The 14,979-nt window shown below is 43.9% G+C and overlaps 2 long non-coding RNA genes across 3 annotated transcripts in view; both read right to left on the bottom strand.

Moving 5' to 3' along the window:
* LOC135811538 (uncharacterized) overlaps nucleotides 1-14,979 on the bottom strand; it is a 170,864-nt gene that overhangs the window by 33,001 nt on the left and 122,884 nt on the right. For both annotated transcript variants that reach the window (XR_010552627.1, XR_010552626.1), the window contains exon 2: nucleotides 9,789-9,846. This is a non-coding gene — a long non-coding RNA (uncharacterized LOC135811538). The remainder of the gene's footprint in view (nucleotides 1-9,788; nucleotides 9,847-14,979) is intronic.
* The window catches only part of LOC135811540 (uncharacterized), a 45,218-nt gene continuing 41,538 nt past the window's right edge, over nucleotides 11,300-14,979 (bottom strand). The window contains exon 3 of the long non-coding RNA XR_010552629.1: nucleotides 11,300-11,314. This is a non-coding gene — a long non-coding RNA (uncharacterized LOC135811540). The remainder of the gene's footprint in view (nucleotides 11,315-14,979) is intronic.

Below are 14,979 nucleotides of genomic sequence, written 5' to 3'. Positions count from 1 at the left end.
CTGCTGAAAGCTGAAAAATAACCAATCTCACAGTTTGGGGCTTTTTACCCGTGAATCTTCACTTTGCGACTAAACTATTCACAGCAGTGCCAAATTTTTTGGGTCACTGAATGTGGGTGCCAGCGCCCTACAAGCAAACCAAAAATCAAATGAATGCGACCACTGACATTACAGCTGGGTCATGTTATAGAGAGGTACATTGAAATTCAAAGGTCAGCACAAATGGTCAAAATCCGACATTTTCTCACCTTCCTGCCCGTTCACAGCTCAGAAAATGACAATAACCAGCCTCATCTCGCTGTCCAGCTTGACATAGACAAGTGCATCAGGAAATCGAGCCACATTTCTCTAAAGAACTTGCCCAGGGCTGCTGAAAGCTGAAAAATAACCAATCTCACAGTTTGGGGCTTTTTACCCATGAATCTTCACTTTGCGACTAAACTATTCACAGCAGTGCCACATTATCTGGGTCACTGAAAGTGGATGCCAGCGCCCTACAAGCAAACCAAAATTCAAATCAATGCGACCACTGACATTACAGCTGGGTCATGTTATAGAGAGGTACATTGAAATTCAAAGGTCAGCACAAATGGTCAAAATCCGACATTTTCTCACCTTCCTGCCCGTTCACAGCTCAGAAAATGACAATGACCAGCCTCATCTCGTTGTGCAGCTGGACATAGACAAGTGAACCAAGAAAAAGAGCCACATTTCTCTAAAGAACTTGCCCAGGGCTGCTGAAAGCTGAAAAATAACCAATCTCACAGTTTGGGGCTTTTTACCCGTGAATCTTCACTTTGCGACTAAACTATTCACAGCAGTGCCACATTTTCTGGGTCACTGAATGTGGGTGCCAGCGCCCTACAAGCAAACCAAAAATCAAATCAATGCGACCACTGACATTACAGCTGGGTCATGTTATAGAGAGGTACATTGAAATTCAAAGGTCAGCACAAATGGTCAAAATCCGACATTTTCTCACCTTCCTGCCCGTTCACAGCTCAGAAAATGACAATGACCAGCCTCATCTCGTTGTGCAGCTGGACATAGACAAGTGCACCAAGAAAAAGAGCCACATTTCTCTAAAGAACTTGCCCTGGGCTGCTGAAAGCTGAAAAATAACCAGTCGCACAGTTTGGGGCTTTTTACCCGTGAATCTTCACTTTGCGACTAAACTATTCACAGCAGTGCCAAATGTTTTGGGTCACTGAATGTGGGTGCCAGCGCCCTACAAGCAAACCAAAAATCAAATCAATGTGACCACTGACATTACAGCTGGGTCATGTTATAGAGAGGTACATTGAAATTCAAAGGTCAGCACAAATGGTCAAAATCCGACATTTTCTCACCTTCCTGCCCGTTCACAGCTCAGAAAATGACAATGACCAGCCTCATCTCGTTGTGCAGCTGGACATAGACAAGTGAACCAAGAAAAAGACCCACATTTCTCTAAAGAACTTGCCCAGGGCTGCTGAAAGCTGAAAAATAACCAATCTCACAGTTTGGGGCTTTTTACCCGTGAATCTTCACTTTGCGACTAAACTATTCACAGCAGTGCCACATTTTCTGGGTCACTGAATGTGGGTGCCAGCGCCCTACAAGCAAACCAAAAATCAAATCAATGCGACCACTGACATTACAGCTGGGTCATGTTATAGAGAGGTACATTGAAATTCAAAGGTCAGCACAAATGGTCAAAATCCGACATTTTCTCACCTTCCTGCCCGTTCACAGCTCAGAAAATGACAATGACCAGCCTCATCTCGTTGTGCAGCTGGACATAGACAAGTGCACCAAGAAAAAGAGCCACATTTCTCTAAAGAACTTGCCCTGGGCTGCTGAAAGCTGAAAAATAACCAATCTCACAGTTTGGGGCTTTTTACCCGTGAATCTTCACTTTGCGACTAAACTATTCACAGCAGTGCCAAATTTTTTGGGTCACTGAATGTGGGTGCCAGCGCCCTACAAGCAAACCAAAAATCAAATGAATGCGACCACTGACATTACAGCTGGGTCATGTTATAGAGAGGTACATTGAAATTCAAAGGTCAGCACAAATGGTCAAAATCCGACATTTTCTCACCTTCCTGCCCGTTCACAGCTCAGAAAATGACAATAACCAGCCTCATCTCGCTGTCCAGCTTGACATAGACAAGTGCATCAGGAAATCGAGCCACATTTCTCTAAAGAACTTGCCCAGGGCTGCTGAAAGCTGAAAAATAACCAATCTCACAGTTTGGGGCTTTTTACCCATGAATCTTCACTTTGCGACTAAACTATTCACAGCAGTGCCACATTTTCTGGGTCACTGAAAGTGGATGCCAGCGCCCTACAAGCAAACCAAAATTCAAATCAATGTGACCACTGACATTACAGCTGGGTCATGTTATAGAGAGGTACATTGAAATTCAAAGGTCAGCACAAATGGTCAAAATCCGACATTTTCTCACCTTCCTGCCCGTTCACAGCTCAGAAAATGACAATGACCAGCCTTATCTCGTTGTGCAGCTGGACATAGACAAGTGAACCAAGAAAAAGACCCACATTTCTCTAAAGAACTTGCCCAGGGCTGCTGAAAGCTGAAAAATAACCAATCTCACAGTTTGGGGCTTTTTACCCGTGAATCTTCACTTTGCGACTAAACTATTCACAGCAGTGCCACATTTTCTGGGTCACTGAATGTGGGTGCCAGCGCCCTACAAGCAAACCAAAAATCAAATCAATGAGACCACTGACATTACAGCTGGGTCATGTTATAGAGAGGTACATTGAAATTCAAAGGTCAGCACAAATGGTCAAAATACGACATTTTCTCACCTTCCTGCCCGTTCACAGCTCAGAAAATGACAATGATCAGCCTCATCTCGTTATGCAGCTGGACATAGACAAGTGAACAAAGAAAAAGACCCACATTTCTCTAAAGAACTTGCCCAGGGCTGCTGAAAGCTGAAAAATAACCAATCTCACAGTTTGGGGCTTTTTACCCGTGAATCTTCACTTTGCGACTAAACTATTCACAGGAGTGCCACATTTTCTGGGTCACTGAATGTGGGTGCCAGCGCCCTACAAGCAAACCAAAAATCAAATCAATGCGACCACTGACATTACAGCTGGGTCATGTTATAGAGAGGTACATTGAAATTCAAAGGTCAGCACAAATGGTCAAAATCCGACATTTTCTCACCTTCCTGCCCGTTCACAGCTCAGAAAATGACAATGACCAGCCTCATCTCGTTGTGCAGCTGGACATAGACAAGTGCACCAAGAAAAAGAGCCACATTTCTCTAAAGAACTTGCCCTGGGCTGCTGAAAGCTGAAAAATAACCAATCTCACAGTTTGGGGCTTTTTACCCGTGAATCTTCACTTTGCGACTAAACTATTCACAGCAGTGCCAAATTTTTTGGGTCACTGAATGTGGGTGCCAGCGCCCTACAAGCAAACCAAAAATCAAATCAATGCGACCACTGAAATTACAGCTGGGTCATGTTATAGAGAGGTACATTGAAATTCAAAGGTCAGCACAAATGGTCAAAATCCGACATTTTCTCACCTTCCTGCCCGTTCAAAGCTCAGAAAATGACAATAACCAGCCTCATCTCGCTGTCCAGCTTGACATAGACAAGTGCATCAGGAAATCGAGCCACATTTCTCTAAAGAACTTGCCCAGGGCTGCTGAAAGCTGAAAAATAACCAATTTCACAGTTTGGGGCTTTTTACCCTTGAATCTTCACTTTGCGACTAAACTATTCACAGCAGTGCCACATTTTCTGGGTCACTGAAAGTGGATGCCAGCGCCCTACAAGCAAACATAAAATTCAAATCAATGCGACCACTGACATTACAGCTGGGTCATGTTATAGAGAGGTACATTGAAATTCAAAGGTCAGCACAAATGGTCAAAATCCGACATTTTCTCACCTTCCTGCCCGTTCACAGCTCAGAAAATGACAATGACCAGCCTCATCTCGTTGTGCAGCTGGACATAGACAAGTGAACCAAGAAAAAGACCCACATTTCTCTAAAGAACTTGCCCAGGGCTGCTGAAAGCTGAAAAATAACCAATCTCACAGTTTGGGGCTTTTTACCCGTGAATCTTCACTTTGCGACTAAATTATTCACAGCAGTGCCACATTTTCTGGGTCACTGAATGTGGGTGCCAGCGCCCTACAAGCAAACCAAAAATCAAATCAATGCGACCACTGACATTACAGCTGGGTCATGTTATAGAGAGGTACATTGAAATTCAAAGGTCAGCACAAATGGTCAAAATCCGACATTTTCTCACCTTCCTGCCCGTTCACAGCTCAGAAAATGACAATGACCAGCCTCATCTCGTTGTGCAGCTGGACATAGACAAGTGAACCAAGAAAAAGACCCACATTTCTCTAAAGAACTTGCCCAGGGCTGCTGAAAGCTGAAAAATAACCAATCTCACAGTTTGGGGCTTTTTACCCGTGAATCTTCACTTTGCGACTAAACTATTCACAGCAGTGCCACATTTTCTGGGTCACTGAATGTGGGTGCCAGCGCCCTACAAGCAAACCAAAAATCAAATCAATGCGACCACTGACATTACAGCTGGGTCATGTTATAGAGAGGTACATTGAAATTCAAAGGTCAGCACAAATGGTCAAAATCCGACATTTTCTCACCTTCCTGCCCGTTCACAGCTCAGAAAATGACAATGACCAGCCTCATCTCGTTGTGCAGCTGGACATAGACAAGTGCACCAAGAAAAAGAGCCACATTTCTCTAAAGAACTTGCCCTGGGCTGCTGAGAGCTGAAAAATAACCAATCTCACAGTTTGGGGCTTTTTACCCTTGAATCTTCACTTTGCGACTAAACTATTCACAGGAGTGCCACATTTTCTGGGTCACTGAATGTGGGTGCCAGCGCCCTACAAGCAAACCAAAAATCAAATCAATGCGACCACTGACATTACAGCTGGGTCATGTTATAGAGAGGTACATTGAAATTCAAAGGTCAGCACAAATGGTCAAAATCCGACATTTTCTCACCTTCCTGCCCGTTCACAGCTCAGAAAATGACAATGACCAGCCTCATCTCGTTGTGCAGCTGGACATAGACAAGTGAACCAAGAAAAAGACCCACATTTCTCTAAAGAACTTGCCCAGGGCTGCTGAAAGCTGAAAAATAACCAATCTCACAGTTTGGGGCTTTTTACCCGTGAATCTTCACTTTGCGACTAAACTATTCACAGCAGTGCCACATTTTCTGGGTCACTGAATGTGGGTGCCAGCGCCCTACAAGCAAACCAAAAATCAAATCAATGCGACCACTGACATTACAGCTGGGTCATGTTATAGAGAGGTACATTGAAATTCAAAGGTCAGCACAAATGGTCAAAATCCGACATTTTCTCACCTTCCTGCCCGTTCACAGCTCAGAAAATGACAATGACCAGCCTCATCTCGTTGTGCAGCTGGACATAGACAAGTGCACCAAGAAAAAGAGCCACATTTCTCTAAAGAACTTGCCCTGGGCTGCTGAAAGCTGAAAAATAACCAATCTCACAGTTTGGGGCTTTTTACCCGTGAATCTTCACTTTGCGACTAAACTATTCACAGCAGTGCCAAATTTTTTGGGTCACTGAATGTGGGTGCCAGCGCCCTACAAGCAAACCAAAAATCAAATGAATGCGACCACTGACATTACAGCTGGGTCATGTTATAGAGAGGTACATTGAAATTCAAAGGTCAGCACAAATGGTCAAAATCCGACATTTTCTCACCTTCCTGCCCGTTCACAGCTCAGAAAATGACAATAACCAGCCTCATCTCGCTGTCCAGCTTGACATAGACAAGTGCATCAGGAAATCGAGCCACATTTCTCTAAAGAACTTGCCCAGGGCTGCTGAAAGCTGAAAAATAACCAATCTCACAGTTTGGGGCTTTTTACCCATGAATCTTCACTTTGCGACTAAACTATTCACAGCAGTGCCACATTTTCTGGGTCACTGAAAGTGGATGCCAGCGCCCTACAAGCAAACCAAAATTCAAATCAATGCGACCACTGACATTACAGCTGGGTCATGTTATAGAGAGGTACATTGAAATTCAAAGGTCAGCACAAATGGTCAAAATCCGACATTTTCTCACCTTCCTGCCCGTTCACAGCTCAGAAAATGACAATGACCAGCCTCATCTCGTTGTGCAGCTGGACATAGACAAGTGAACCAAGAAAAAGAGCCACATTTCTCTAAAGAACTTGCCCAGGGCTGCTGAAAGCTGAAAAATAACCAATCTCACAGTTTGGGGCTTTTTACCCGTGAATCTTCACTTTGCGACTAAACTATTCACAGCAGTGCCACATTTTCTGGGTCACTGAATGTGGGTGCCAGCGCCCTACAAGCAAACCAAAAATCAAATCAATGCGACCACTGACATTACAGCTGGGTCATGTTATAGAGAGGTACATTGAAATTCAAAGGTCAGCACAAATGGTCAAAATCCGACATTTTCTCACCTTCCTGCCCGTTCACAGCTCAGAAAATGACAATGACCAGCCTCATCTCGTTGTGCAGCTGGACATAGACAAGTGCACCAAGAAAAAGAGCCACATTTCTCTAAAGAACTTGCCCTGGGCTGCTGAAAGCTGAAAAATAACCAGTCGCACAGTTTGGGGCTTTTTACCCGTGAATCTTCACTTTGCGACTAAACTATTCACAGCAGTGCCAAATGTTTTGGGTCACTGAATGTGGGTGCCAGCGCCCTACAAGCAAACCAAAAATCAAATCAATGTGACCACTGACATTACAGCTGGGTCATGTTATAGAGAGGTACATTGAAATTCAAAGGTCAGCACAAATGGTCAAAATCCGACATTTTCTCACCTTCCTGCCCGTTCACAGCTCAGAAAATGACAATGACCAGCCTCATCTCGTTGTGCAGCTGGACATAGACAAGTGACCCAAGAAAAAGAGCCACATTTCTCTAAAGAACTTGCCCAGGGCTGCTGAAAGCTGAAAAATAACCAATCTCACAGTTTGGGGCTTTTTACCCGTGAATCTTCACTTTGCGACTAAACTATTCACAGCAGTGCCAAATTTTTTGGGTCACTGAATGTGGGTGCCAGCGCCCTACAAGCAAACCAAAAATCAAATCAATGTGACCACCGACATTACAGCTGGGTCATGTTATAGAGAGGTACATTGAAATTCAAAGGTCAGCACAAATGGTCAAAATCCGACATTTTCTCACCTTCCTGCCCGTTCACAGCTCAGAAAATGACAATGACCAGCCTCATCTCGTTGTGCAGCTGGACATAGACAAGTGAACCAAAAAAAGAGCCACATTTCTCTAAAGAACTTGCCCAGGGCTGCTGAAAGCTGAAAAATAACCAATCTCACAGTTTGGGGCTTTTTACCCGTGAATCTTCACTTTGCGACTAAACTATTCAAAGCAGTGCCACATTTTCTGGGTCACTGAATGTGGATGCCAGCGCCCTACAAGCAAACTAAAAATCAAATCAATGCGACCACTGACATTACAGCTGGGTCATGTTATAGAGAGGTACATTGAAATTCAAAGGTCAGCACAAATGGTCAAAATCCGACATTTTCTCACCTTCCTGCCCGTTCACAGCTCAGAAAATGACAATAACCAGCCTCATCTCGCTGTTCAGCTTGACATAGACAAGTGCATCAGGAAATCGAGCCACATTTCTCTAAAGAACTTGCCCTGGGCTGCTGAAAGCTGAAAAATAACCAATCTCACACTTTGGGGCTTTTTACCCATGAATCTTCACTTTGCGACTAAACTATTCACAGCAGTGGCACATTTTTTGGGTCACTGAATGTGGGTGCCAGCGCCCTACAAGCAAACCAAAAATCAAATCAATGCGACCACTGACATTACAGCTGGGTCATGTTATAGAGAGGTACATTGAAATTCAAAGGTCAGCACAAATGGTCAAAATCCGACATTTTCTCACCTTCCTGCCCGTTCACAGCTCAGAAATTGACAATGACCAGCCTCATCTCGTTGTGCAGCTGGACATAGACAAGTGAACCAAGAAAAAGACCCACATTTCTCTAAAGAACTTGCCCAGGGCTGCTGAAAGCTGAAAAATAACCAATCTCACAGTTTGGGGTTTTTACCCGTGAATCTTCACTTTGCGACTAAACTATTCACAGCAGTGCCAAATTTTTTGGGTCACTGAATGTGGGTGCCAGCGCCCTACAAGCAAACCAAAAATCAAATCAATGTGACCACTGACATTACAGCTGGGTCATGTTATAGAGAGGTACATTGAAATTCAAAGGTCAGCACAAATGGTCAAAATCCGACATTTTCTCACCTTCCTGCCCGTTCACAGCTCAGAAAATGACAATGACCAGCCTAATCTCGTTGTGCAGCTGGACATAAACAAGTGAACCAAAAAAAGAGCCACATTTCTCTAAAGAACTTGCCCAGGGCTGCTGAAAGCTGAAAAATAACCAATCTCACAGTTTGGGGCTTTTTACCCGTGAATCTTCACTTTGCGACTAAACTATTCAAAGCAGTGCCACATTTTCTGGGTCACTGAATGTGGATGCCAGCGCCCTACAAGCAAACTAAAAATCAAATCAATGCGACCACTGACATTACAGCTGGGTCATGTTATAGAGAGGTACATTGAAATTCAAAGGTCAGCACAAATGGTCAAAATCCGACATTTTCTCACCTTCCTGCCCGTTCACAGCTCAGAAAATGACAATAACCAGCCTCATCTCGCTGTTCAGCTTGACATAGACAAGTGCATCAGGAAATCGAGCCACATTTCTCTAAAGAACTTGCTCAGGGCTGCTGAAAGCTGAAAAATAACCAATCTCACACTTTGGGGCTTTTTACCCATGAATCTTCACTTTGCGACTAAACTATTCACAGCAGTGCCACATTTTCTGGGTCACTGAAAGTGGATGCCAGCGCCCTACAAGCAAACCATAATTCAAATCAATGCGACCACTGACATTACAGCTGGGTCATGTTATAGAGAGGTACATTGAAATTCAAAGGTCAGCACAAATGGTCAAAATCCGACATTTTCTCACCTTCCTGCCCGTTCATAGCTCAGAAAATGACAATGACCAGCCTGATCTCGTTGTGCTGCTGGACATAGACAAGTGCACCAAGAAAAAGAGCCACATTTCTCTAAAGAACTTGCCCTGGGCTGCTGAAAGCTGAAAAATAACCAGTCGCACAGTTTGGGGCTTTTTACCCGTGAATCTTCACTTTGCGACTAAACTATTCACAGCAGTGCCAAATGTTTTGGGTCACTGAATGTGGGTGCCAGCGCCCTACAAGCAAACCAAAAATCAAATCAATGTGACCACTGACATTACAGCTGGGTCATGTTATAGAGAGGTACATTGAAATTCAAAGGTCAGCACAAATGGTCAAAATCCGACATTTTCTCACCTTCCTGCCCGTTCACAGCTCAGAAAATGACAATGACCAGCCTCATCTCGTTGTGCAGCTGGACATAGACAAGTGCACCAAGAAAAAGACCCACATTTCTCTAAAGAACTTGCCCAGGGCTGCTGAAAGCTGAAAAATAACCAATCTCACAGTTTGGGGCTTTTTTCCCGTGAATCTTCACTTTGCGACTAAACTATTCACAGCAGTGCCAAATGTTTTGGGTCACTGAATGTGGGTGCCAGCGCCCTACAAGCAAACCAAAAATCAAATCAATGTGACCACTGACATTACAGCTGGGTCATGTTATAGAGAGGTACATTGAAATTCAAAGGTCAGCACAAATGGTCAAAATCCGACATTTTCTCACCTTCCTGCCCGTTCACAGCTCAGAAAATGACAATGACCAGCCTCATCTCGTTGTGCAGCTTGACATAGACAAGTGAACCAAGAAAAAGAGCCACATTTCTCTAAAGAACTTGCCCAGGGCTGCTGAAAGCTGAAAAATAACCAATTTCACACTTTGGGGCTTTTTACCCGTGAATCTTCACTTTGCGACTAAACTATTCACAGCAGTGCCACATTTTCTGGGTCACTGAATGTGGGTGCCAGCGCCCTACAAGCAAACCAAAAATCAAATCAATGCGACCACTGACATTACAGCTGGGTCATTTTATAGAGAGGTACATTGAAATTCAAAGGTCAGCACAAATGGTCAAAATCCGACATTTTCTCACCTTCCTGCCCGTTCACAGCTCAGAAAATGACAATGATCAGCCGCATCTCGTTGTGCAGCTGGACATAGACAAGTGCACCAAGAAAAAGACCCACATTTCTCTAAAGAACTTGCCTAGGGCTGCTGAAAGCTGAAAAATAACCAATCTCACAGTTTGGGGCTTTTTACCCGTGAATATTCACTTTGCGACTAAACTATTCAAAGCTGTGCCACATTTTCTGGGTCACTGAATGTGGATGCCAGCGCCCTACAAGCAAACTAAAAATCAAATCAATGCGACCACTGACATTACAGCTGGGTCATGTTATAGAGAGGTACATTGAAATTCAAAGGTCAGCACAAATGGTCAAAATCCGACATTTTCTCACCTTCCTGCCCGTTCACAGCTCAGAAAATCACAATGACCAGCCTGATCTTGTTGTGCAGCTGGACATAGACAAGTGAACCAAGAAAAAGACCCACATTTCTCTAAAGAACTTGCCCAGGGCTGCTGAAAGCTGAAAAATAACCAATCTCACAGTTTGGGGCTTTTTACCCGTGAATCTTCAATTTGCGACTAAACTATTCACAGCAGTGCCACATTTTCTGAGTCACTGAATGTGGGTGCCAGCGCCTCACAAGCAAACCAAAAATCAAATCAATGCGACCACTGACATTACAGCTGGGTCATGTTATAGAGAGGTACATTGAAATTCAAAGGTCAGCACAAATGGTCAAAATCCGACATTTTCTCACCTTCCTGCCCGTTCACAGCTCAGAAAATGACAATGACCAGCCTCATCTCGTTGTGCAGCTGGACATAGACAAGTGCACCAAGAAAAAGAGCCACATTTCTCTAAAGAACTTGCCCAGGGCTGCTGAAAGCTGAAAAATAACCAATCTCACCGTTTGGGGCTTTTTACCCGTGAATCTTCACTTTGCGACTAAACTATTCACAGCAGTGCCACATTTTTTGGGTCACTGAATGTGGGTGCCAGCGCCCTACAAGCAAACCAAAAATCAAATCGATGCGACCACTGACATTACAGCTGGGTCATGTTATAGAGAGGTACATTGAAATTCAAAGGTCAGCACAAATGGTCGAAATCCGATATTTTCTCACCTTCCTGCCCGTTCACAGCTCAGAAAATGACAATGACCAGCCTAATCTCGTTGTGCAGCTGGACATAGACAAGTGCACCAAGAAAAAGAGCCACATTTCTCTAAAGAACTTGCCCAGGGCTGCTGAAAGCTGAAAAATAACCAATCTCACAGTTTGGGGCTTTTTACCCGTGAATGTTCACTTTGCGACTAAACTATTCACAGCAGTGCCAAATTTTTTGGGTCACTGAATGTGGGTGCTAGCGCCCTACAAGCAAACCAAAAATCAAATCAATGCGACCACTGACATTACAGCTGGGTCATGTTATAGAGAGGTACATTGAAATTCAAAGGTCAGCACAAATGGTCAAAATACGACATTTTCTCACCTTCCTGCCCGTTCACAGCTCAGAAAATGACAATGACCAGCCTCATCTCGTTGTGCAGCTGGACATAGACAAGTGAACCAAGAAAAAGACCCACATTTCTCTAAAGAACTTGCCCAGGGCTGCTGAAAGCTGAAAAATAACCAATCTCACAGTTTGGGGCTTTTTACCCGTGAATCTTCACTTTGCGACTAAACTATTCACAGCAGTGCCACATTTTCTGGGTCACTGAATGTGGGTGCCAGCGCCCTACAAGCAAACATAAAAATCAAATCAATGCGACCACTGACATTACAGCTGGGTCATGTTATAGAGAGGTACATTGAAATTCAAAGGTCAGCACAAATGGTCAAAATCCGACATTTTCTCACCTTCCTGCCCGTTCACAGCTCAGAAAATGACAATGACCAGCCTCATCTCGTTGTGCAGCTGGACATAGACAAGTGCACCAAGAAAAAGACCCACATTTCTCTAAAGAACTTGCCCAGGGCTGCTGAAAGCTGAAAAATAACCAATCTCACACTTTGGGGCTTTTTACCCGTGAATCTTCACTTTGCGACTAAACTATTCACAGCAGTGCCAAATTTTTGGGGTCACTGAATGTCGGTGCCAGCGCCCTACAAGCAAACCAAAAATCAAATCAATGTGACCACTGACATTACAGCTGGGTCATGTTATAGAGAGGTACATTGAAATTCAAAGGTCAGCACAAATGGTCAAAATCCGACATTTTCTCACCTTCCTGCCCGTTCACAGCTCAGAAAATGACAATGACCAGCCTCATCTCGTTGTGCAGCTGGACATAGACAAGTGCACCAAGAAAAAGAGCCACATTTCTCTAAAGAACTTGCCCAGGGCTGCTGAAAGCTGAAAAATAACCAATCTCACACTTTGGGGCTTTTTACCCGTGAATCTTCACTTTGCGACTAAACTATTCACAGCAGTGCCAAATTTTTTGGGTCACTGAATGTGGGTGCCAGCGCCCTACAAGCAAACCAAAAATCAAATCAATGCGACCACTGACATTACAGCTGGGTCATGTTATAGAGAGGTACATTGAAATTCAAAGGTCAGCACAAATGGTCGAAATCCGATATTTTCTCACCTTCCTGCCCGTTCACAGCTCAGAAAATGACAATGACCAGCCTCATCTCGTTGTGCAGCGGGACATAGTCAAGTGGACCAAGAAAAAGAGCCACATTTCTCTAAAGAACTTGCCCAGGGCTGCTGAAAGCTGAAAAATAACCAATCTCACAGTTTGGGGCTTTTTACCCGTGAATCTTCACTTTGCGACTAAACTATTCACAGCAGTGCCAAATTTTTTGGGTCACTAAATGTGATTGCCAGCGCCCTAGAAGCAAACCAAAAATCAAATCAATGCGACCACTGACATTACAGCTGGGTCATGTTATAGAGAGGTACATTGAAATTCAATGGTCAGCACAAATGGTCAAAATCCGACATTTTCTCACCTTCCTGCCCGTTCACAGCTCAGAAAATGACAATGACCAGCCTCATCTCGTTGTGCAGCTGGACATAGACAAGTGCACCAAGAAAAAGAGCCACATTTCTCTAAAGAACTTGCCCAGGGCTGCTGAAAGCTGAAAAATAACCAATCTCACACTTTGGGGCTTTTTACCCGTGAATCTTCACTTTGCGACTAAACTATTCACAGCAGTGCCAAATTTTTTGGGTCACTGAATGTGGGTGCCAGCGCCCTACAAGCAAACCAAAAATCAAATCAATGCGACCACTGACATTACAGCTGGGTCATGTTATAGAGAGGTACATTGAAATTCAAAGGTCAGCACAAATGGTCAAAATCCGACATTTTCTCACCTTCCTGCCCGTTCACAGCTCAGAAAATGACAATGACCAGCCTCATCTCGTTGTGCAGCTGGACATAGACAAGTGAACCAAGAAAAAGACCCACATTTCTCTAAAGAACTTGCCCAGGGCTGCTGAAAGCTGAAAAATAACCAATCTCACAGTTTGGGGCTTTTTACCCGTGAATGTTCACTTTGCGACTAAACTATTCACAGCAGTGCCACATTTTCTGGGTCACTGAATGTGGGTGCCAGCGCCCTACAAGCAAACCAAAAATCAAATCAATGCGACCACTGACATTACAGCTGGGTCATGTTATAGAGAGGTACATTGAAATTCAAAGGTCAGCACAAATGGTCAAAATCCGACATTTTCTCACCTTACTGCCCGTTCACAGCTCAGAAAAAGACAATAACCAGCCTCATCTCGTTGTTCAGCTTGACATAGACAAGTGCACAAAGAAAAAGAGCCACATTTCTCTAAAGAACTTGCCCAGGGCTGCTGAAAGCTGAAAATAACAAATCTCACAGTTTGGGGCTTTTTACCCGTGAATCTTCACTTTGCGACTAAACTATTCACAGCAGTGCCACATTTTCTGGGTCACTGAATGTGGATGCCAGCGCCCTACAAGCAAACCAAAAATCAAATCAATGCGACCACTGAAATACAGCTGGGTCATGTTATAGAGAGGTACATTGAAATTCAATGGTCAGCACAAATGGTCAAAATCCGACATTTTCTCACCTTCCTGCCCGTTCACAGCTCAGAAAATGACAATGACCAGCCTCATCTTGTTGTGCAGCTGGACATTTACAAGTGCACCAAGAAAAAGAGCCACATTATTCTAAAGAACTTGCCCAGGGCTGCTGAAAGCTGAAAAATAACCAATCTCACAGTTTGGGGCTTTTTACCCGTGAATCTTCACTTTGCGACTAAACTATTCACAGCAGTGCCAAATTTTTTGGGTCACTGAATGTGGTTGCCAGCGCCCTATAAGCAAACCAAAAATCAAATCAATGCGACAACTGACATTACAGCTGGGTCATGTTATAGAGAGGTACATTGAAATTCAAAGGTCAGCACAAATGGTCAAAATCCGACATTTTCTCACCTTCCTGCCCGTTCACAGCTCAGAAAATGACAATGACCAGCCTCATCTCGTTGTGCAGCTGGACATAGACAAGTGAACCAAGAAAAAGACCCACATTTCTCTAAAGAACTTGCCCAGGGCTGCTGAAAGCTGAAAAATAACCAATCTCACAGTTTGGGGCTTTTTACCCGTGAATCTTCACTTTGCGACTAAACTATTCCCAGCAGTGCCACATTTTCTGGGTCACTGAATGTGGGTGCCAGCGCCCTACAAGCAAACCAAAAATCAAATCAATGCGACCACTGACATTACAGCTGGGTCATGTTATAGAGAGGTACATTGAAATTCAAAGGTCAGCACAAATGGTCAAAATCCGACATTTTCTCACCTTACTGCCCGTTCACAGCTCAGAAAATGACAATAACCAGCCTCATCTCGTTGT

The sequence above is a fragment of the Sycon ciliatum genome, chromosome 3 (genome assembly GCF_964019385.1).
Source record: "Sycon ciliatum chromosome 3, ocSycCili1.1, whole genome shotgun sequence".
NCBI lineage: Eukaryota > Metazoa > Porifera > Calcarea > Leucosolenida > Sycettidae > Sycon > Sycon ciliatum.
Note: the sequence above shows the minus strand (reverse complement) of the source record. Positions and strands in the feature narration are given on the sequence as shown.